The sequence below is a fragment of the Herpailurus yagouaroundi genome, unplaced genomic scaffold, assembly GCF_014898765.1.
Source record: "Herpailurus yagouaroundi ecotype Mexico unplaced genomic scaffold, PumYag 163, whole genome shotgun sequence".
NCBI classification, from domain to species: domain Eukaryota; kingdom Metazoa; phylum Chordata; class Mammalia; order Carnivora; family Felidae; genus Herpailurus; species Herpailurus yagouaroundi.
Genome location: NW_024412404.1, coordinates 39,794,381 through 39,799,649, shown reverse-complemented (window position 1 = coordinate 39,799,649; position 5,269 = coordinate 39,794,381). Strand labels below are relative to the sequence as shown.

The 5,269-nt window shown below is 51.7% G+C and overlaps 1 long non-coding RNA gene across 1 annotated transcript in view; it reads left to right on the top strand.

The window, feature by feature from the left end:
* LOC121037541 (uncharacterized) overlaps window positions 1-4,760 on the top strand; it is a 5,789-nt gene extending 1,029 nt beyond the window's left edge. Inside the window, exons 2-4 of the long non-coding RNA XR_005793815.1 lie at window positions 1,640-1,643; window positions 2,564-2,567; window positions 4,749-4,760. This is a non-coding gene — a long non-coding RNA (uncharacterized LOC121037541). The remainder of the gene's footprint in view (window positions 1-1,639; window positions 1,644-2,563; window positions 2,568-4,748) is intronic.
* The last annotated feature ends 509 nt before the right edge of the window (window positions 4,761-5,269 follow it).

Below are 5,269 nucleotides of genomic sequence, written 5' to 3'. Positions count from 1 at the left end.
CCTTCATCCTTCCACTGGTAGAGCCTTTTCTCTCCACTCCCTCATCCCTCCCCACCCCAGCAATGTCAGGTCCTAGAAAATCTTCATCCCCCATTGTCACTGGCCCAAATCAGATCGCCTTATTTCCTGTTTTCCGAGCAGTCTCCTCGCCACCTGTCTAGGATGTAGTTTGTGCTGGTCACCTCTATAAAAGCAGCCTATCCAAAGCACAGCTCTGACTGTGTCTGTTATGGGTTGATCGCTGTCCCTCCCCTCCAAGAAAAAAATGTGTCCAAATAAATCCTAACCCCTTGTACATGTGAATGTGATCTTATTGGGACGTAACGCCATCTGGCCCATCTCTGACCGCCCCACACAGCTTAGCACACTGCCTGGCATACAGCTGGCCTGCCAGAAATATATTTCACATTGATGTGCTGTGTGCCATTTCCTTTCTTCAAGAAAATCAGCATTGTACCTGTCAAGGGCATGGGTTTTTGGAGTCAAACAGACTTGGCTTTGGATCTGGGTTCTAGGCTAACCAGTCTGTGTCCCAAGTCTCAATTTACTCACCTGAAAAATGGGATGATAACAATTCTTACCTCACAGACTTGTGAAGATGAGAAGAACCCACCTACTGTAGTAGACATCCAGTACCAATGGCCAAGCTCCACTGAGCATGGTGGTTCTCTTCTTCTGGAAACCAACATGTAGTCTCAGGGTCTTCTGACCCTATCCTATCCCCGGCCAGCATCACCTGGTCCTAGACTATACACTTGACCTGTGGGGACCAATCAGGTCCCTCTTTGGGATCCTTTGCCCTGGAAGAGAGGAGAGTTGATCCTCCCCTTGTGGTGGGAGCTGCAGGTGAGAGTTCAGACACAGAGCATCCTGGTGTCCATCCAGGTCCCCTTCTGAGGGTTCCTGAGGTTCTGTACCAACTCCGCCCTTCCGGCTCTTTGATTATTTGAACCTTGCTTTTATTACCTGGGGTGTCCACATCACTTCCAGTACATTCCCCTCTTCGCCTACACTGGTTCAAACTCGGTTTCTATCACCTGCAGCCCAGCAGGTCCTGACTGGCACAGCACATGAAGGGTCTGACACAGAGTAAGAACACAATCATTGCTAGTTCCCTCCTCCAGGGAAGAGACTAGTGTAATTCCGAGTCCCAGAGAGGGTGTCCCAGAAAGGAACAGAACCTTCGTTCAATTTTCAGATTTTCACATCTGGGAGATGAGGGGGCAGCCTGGCTGGGGCCCCCCATGCTGAAAACACTTCAGCCCTCAGCTGAGTGTGGAATTCTAAACATTTCATTCCTACCTCCTGATTACGAGCACAAATAATTAATTTATGAGCAAAAAACAAACAAGCTGAATGAAAACTTAAAGACAGGGAGACACAAGACTAAGGAGGAAGCTTGGCGTTCATAAAGACAGAAGATTTTTAAAATTCTCGGGAGACGGTAAAGTTGGGTAAGCAGCAGAACCACTCCAGATGATTGACAGCCGGGGATCGCGGGCAGGCAGGCCTGTGTGCGCATCATCTTGTCCCTGCCGCCCTCCAGGAGGCTCTGCTCCAAGGGGGGCCCCGCTTGACGAGAATGTGACCGGCCACAGACTCACCCGGATTTACACCAGAAAGTGGCCTTTGCCTGAAGGCACGTATTCCAAATAATTGCTTCTGAAGAAGGAAGTCGGCGGGGTTGCAGGCTACAGGGGAGTTTCACCTTTTACTCGGCACACTTCTGTATTGTTTACTCTTTCACTTTGGGCCCGGATTAACGGTTTACTTCACAAGTATTTAGGAAAGCGGGAACGTGGTTGCCGTGAGTGCTGTGCGCTCCTGGCTCGCCGTCCTCCTGCAGAGTCCTCCGTGGGGCTCTTGCTGAACCGAGAGTTTCCCTCCTTCTCCTTTTTCCTGCCGCAGCCCCGTGGGCTCATCTTCCTCGGGCACAAACTACCCAGGCCCCGACATTTAGCTGAGAGGCTGCCTGCCGCTGCCGAGGCCCCAGGACCTAGGGAGGCGGGGCGGCTCCGTCTGCTTCCCATATGGGGACTTTGTCTGTCCCTGCCTGAGGGCCGCCCCCCTCCTGCCTCACATTGTCCCCTTGCTGTCGCCTGCTGGCCCAAGCCCTGGCCTGCCTCTTCCCTTTTCATTAGCCTCCTAGTGGCAGCCCCGGGCAGGACACAGGGGGCTGGGAGGGGGGCTGGGTTTGGCTTGTTCTTCTCCAGCCTTGGAGCCCCTGGCCAGCTCACCCTGGACTCTTCCCAGCGCAGAGCCTCAGCCTCGAGTGCGCACATGGGGGTCGTGGAAGGAGCGCCAGGCCGCCAGGCCTCCTAATGTGCTGGTGAGTCTGCTGGCGGCCCTGGCTCGGGCCCCGGAAGAGAAGCGAGGAGAAGGCCACAGCTGCCCCCCCATCTCCCTTGCAAAACACCCCCTCACTTTATGATTCCTGGCCCAATGGGAGTGAGGCTGGGAGCCCCCCGCAGCCATTCAGGTCTGGAGCTGTCACACTGGGGGGAAATCTAGGGAGTGAGGTAAGGGGAGGGAATACTTCAGCAATGCTCTGACTCTGTGGGAGAAGGGTCACTGGGGTTTGTCGATAGCGGATAAATTCTCACAAAGCCTCTTTCTAGGTATTTAAGACAGATCACATAACTGGGTGTAGCGTCTAGGAGAGACCAAAAGACAAACATCCAATGGCTTCAGTCTCAGCCCCCAGCACCCTCAACCCGAAACCCTCACTCCAACAAGCCACACTCCACCCCTTCTCTCCCCAGATGGTGTTCGTCCAGACCTCTTCAGAGTTTTCTCCTCTATTCATCATTTGAGGCCCAGGTTGAGGTTCTTTTCTTCCAGAAGCTTCCCCCAGCCCTCCTCACCTCCTTACCCGCCCCCCCCCATGTGATTCAGTTGTCGAAGGGGGTCTGAGAATTTGCATGGCCAACAAGCTCCCGGATGATGCTGATGCTGTAGGTACAGGAGAACAGCTGACTTGAATCATTCCCTAGGCATGGGACTCTTACGGGGGGAGATGGGAAGGGTGAAGAGGGTTGAGAAGCCCAATACAAAGGCAGAGAAAGCCTCTTCGGTAAACACACTCACACACACACTCACGGCGTGTTGCTTAGTACAAAGATCACGGAACTTAAAGCCAAGAGACTTGGATTACCCACCACCTGCCCGTTCGCAGGCTGCCAGGCTTTGTACAAACCTCTTGTAGCCTCAGTTTCCTCCTCTGTAAATAAGGATGATAATAATCCTGACTGCGAGTTTATTGGGTGGATCTAATAAGATTATTATGCCTGTGAAAGCGCTTTGTAAACTCTAGGAGCTAGGCAGGTATTAGCTTGCGAGGTTGTGAGATTTATTGTGTTTATCAGACCCGCAGTGTTTACTATGTGTCACACAGTGTTTTAAGTGCTTTATAAATATTAACTCATTTGTCCGTCACCATAATCCTATCAAGGAGGAACTTATTATTAGGATGATGATTCTCAGCTTATAGATGTGAAAACCGAGGTTGAGTAACTTGCTCCAAATCACGCAGCCAGCAAACGGCCGAGCTTGGGTTCGAACTGTGGCTCCTGAGTGCACTGCTCACCCCCACTCTGTGCCACCTCTGCGTGTCAGCCTATATTTCTGTCAGTGTGTGCGCCTTTGCCTGCGTGTGTGTTATCTGAGTTTGCAAGAGGTTCTGCTTCCCATGAGTGGTTACGTGTGTGTGCCAAGTGTGTGCAACGTGATGATAAGAGTGACAGTGATGAGTTATTGCGCATTTACTCCTCTCTGCTGGGCACTGTGCTGACCAAAGCTATCGCCGAGTTCCTACCGCCCCACATGGTAGACCCTACTATTACTCCCATCTTCTGTTGAGGCATGCTGAGTGAGGTCAACTAACTTATCCAAGGTCACACGCCTCAAGACGAGGGGGGCAGGTAGATTTAAATGGACGCCTTCAGAGCCTTTACTCTTAACTCCTATGCTGCACTGAATGTGTCTCTATGATTGGTGTGGGGATGTGTATGTCAGGGTGTGTTTGCATGTACGTGTCTGTCTTTCTGTCCATCATTTGTCTGCCTCTTCTGCTGCCAATCCATCCATCCATCTATGCATCCATCCATCCCTACTTATCTGTTATTGCCACCTGGGGTCATTGCCCAGGGTGGAATTTTCTGGAAGCCAATGTATGGAGGCCTAGAGGAGAGGTAAGAGAGAGAGCTGTGGTCTCTTTCAGCTGGCTCAAAAAATACCCAGGTTCCTGTTATGCGTTCCTTTGACTCTAGAGTCCCTCTAAGGGACAAAGCCCTGCCGAGGTTTGCAGGGGGAGAGGTCTTACCTAAAAGGGTGGGTGCACCCCTTTTCTCATCGCCATCACCCCAGGCCAGTGGGCAGGCATTAGGCGGGCACAGAGGGGCCCTCATCACACTCTCTGAAGGCAAATAGGGACTGACCGTACATCTGTCTGTGTCAGTGCTCCTTCAAGGGACCAGAATCTGTGCATTGGGTCCAAACTAGTTTGTCTCTTCAAGGGCGATTTGCTTCATGTTTCTCCTTAACATTTACTAACTTGGGGGAGGGGGTGCTAAATCTGGTTTTAAACAGAGAGAAAGCTGAAAGGCAGAACTGAGGTAATGCTTCCAGGAAAGGGGGATTGGTGGACAAAAGAATGAAAGATTTGGGAGACGAGAAGGGAATAGACCAGTGTGACCAAGAAGGTTTCTTGGTGGGGTGGGGACCACATTACCTGGATGTGATGGGGTAAGTATTATTTTCTATTTTGAAGAAAAATGTGTGAGGTTTATACTGTCTCAGAACAAATAGGCCTGTGACTGATGGATAGTTTACCATTCATGTGGCTGGTTTCATGTACTTTTGACAGCTCAATCAGGATTCCAACGGTTACAAAAAATGATTTTCTTCTAGGAAGTCGTAGGAGGGGAGCACGTACCCCTCGCCCCCGCCCTGTGCCCACTCAGCGCCATAGTGCGGAATGGAGGAGAGACGTGGATGTATAGAGGAGCATGGGCATGGGCAGAGGCCCCCAGAGTCTTCCTGGGTTGGGCACATGGTGGCTCACTTCTTGGGGCTACCTTGAGACTCTGGTCGAACTGACGCCTGGAGGGCCATTCAGGAAGGCCCGTGAGCCTTCACTGTCTCCGGAACTGAGATTGGGAAGGGGCCGTGGAACGTGGAGGAAGAGAGGAGCCCTTCAGAAGCCCAGGAGAGTCAGACCCACATAAAGACTGGCCTTGAGGCCATGTGGAAGATTTGTGGCTCCTCCAAC